At 37.8% G+C, this 1,443-nt stretch overlaps 1 long non-coding RNA gene across 1 annotated transcript in view; it reads left to right on the top strand.

The window, feature by feature from the left end:
- The first annotated feature begins 238 nt into the window (after nt 1-238).
- LOC118166928 overlaps nt 239-1,443 on the top strand; it is a 1,834-nt gene continuing 629 nt past the window's right edge. Inside the window, exon 1 of the long non-coding RNA XR_004750814.1 lies at nt 239-313. This is a non-coding gene — a long non-coding RNA (uncharacterized LOC118166928). The remainder of the gene's footprint in view (nt 314-1,443) is intronic.

Below are 1,443 nucleotides of genomic sequence, written 5' to 3'. Positions count from 1 at the left end.
TGTCTTTTCCATTTTGATGTGCCAGCAAAGCTTCAAGCTGCCATTGCCAGATACGGATGGCTCTGTACAGACTCCTCTCCTAGCCCCTCGTTGAAAGCTCCTGTTTCTTCTTCCTTCTCCCAATTATTTGTCGTTTCAGCACAGAAAAAAATGTACATATGTGTCTGGAGAAGTCAGGCTGGGAATTCAAGCCATGCTTTCTGGGGAAAATAATCTGTTGTCCCTTTTTTAGAGAAAACCAAAAAAAGAGCCTGCACAGCTTGGGAGAGGTACTGCTGCTGGTGCTCCTGATTGGGACACATATGCAGGGAAGGTATGTATATGAAGCTTATAGCCATACCAAAATGCCTCTGGTGAGATTCTGGCCTGACCACATTAAAAAAGAGGTGGGACAGATCCCTATTATCATACTGAGCATCCTGTGCAATTGGAGTTGCACCTAAGAACATGCACCCAAAACAGCAATATTTGTGTAGGGTGGCAGACACTGAACTCCCAGACAGAGCTGAGACAAATGGCTGGAGACTACCGGACAAGAAACCACACAGCTGGAAAGACAGATAGCCATCAAATTCTTCTTAGTCCCTTCTCTGGCACTTTGTTCTCTCTGCAAAACGTTGTCTAAGTTCCTAACATAGACAGAGACTAGAAATGGAAAAAGTAAGTGGCCAGGCTGTGGTTATGTCCTATTTTCTTTTCCCAGTAGGGGAGTATTGTATAACAGAATTCTGTTCAAGTATCAGTTTTATTCTTAAAATAGTTATTATTCTTCATACTGCATATGAAACAAGAGACATGTTTTGGTCTAGCATGCTTCTTGATAGCAGTTTTGAGTGAGCTTTTTAAAAAAAGTAATAAATAGAAAAATTAAATTATTTTAATTAAATTAATTTTAAATTAATTTAAACTAAATTACAAATAAATAAAATGTAAAAGGAGATATGAACAATTCTGTATTCATGTGTATTTGGGCAAAACAGACATCTTTGGACACATTGATCCTTGAGCACCAAATCTTCCATCCTCTATTCTCTGATAAATGAACCACAAAACTAGAAACAAAGACAGGTCTATTTTGAAGACATAGAGCAGATACTAATATCAGGGGTAACGTAACGCTGTTGGAGTGCCATGTTATCCAGAGTCTGAATGACACTGGGAAACTAAGAATCTCTGTAAATGACATGTCCATGAGCTGATATAAGATCAGTAGTAGAAATATATGTGTTTGAGTGCTCCTGTATCAAAACAATGCCACTGTTTCAAGAAATCTAAAAGCCCTGATAGAAGAGAAATCTCGTTTGGTTGTACTTCAAGAAATTACAAGAACTCCCTATGTAAAGCCGAAAACTAAGCAGCAAAACTCCCAGATTAATCTTATTCCTTTTCTTTCCCACCATTTTTCTTTTCTTTTCTTTTCTTTTCTTTTCTTTTCTTTTCTTT

The sequence above is a fragment of the Oxyura jamaicensis genome, chromosome 4 (assembly GCF_011077185.1).
Source record: "Oxyura jamaicensis isolate SHBP4307 breed ruddy duck chromosome 4, BPBGC_Ojam_1.0, whole genome shotgun sequence".
NCBI lineage: Eukaryota > Metazoa > Chordata > Aves > Anseriformes > Anatidae > Oxyura > Oxyura jamaicensis.
The sequence above is the reverse complement of the archived record's forward strand: the minus strand, read 5'-3'. Positions and strand labels throughout refer to the sequence as shown.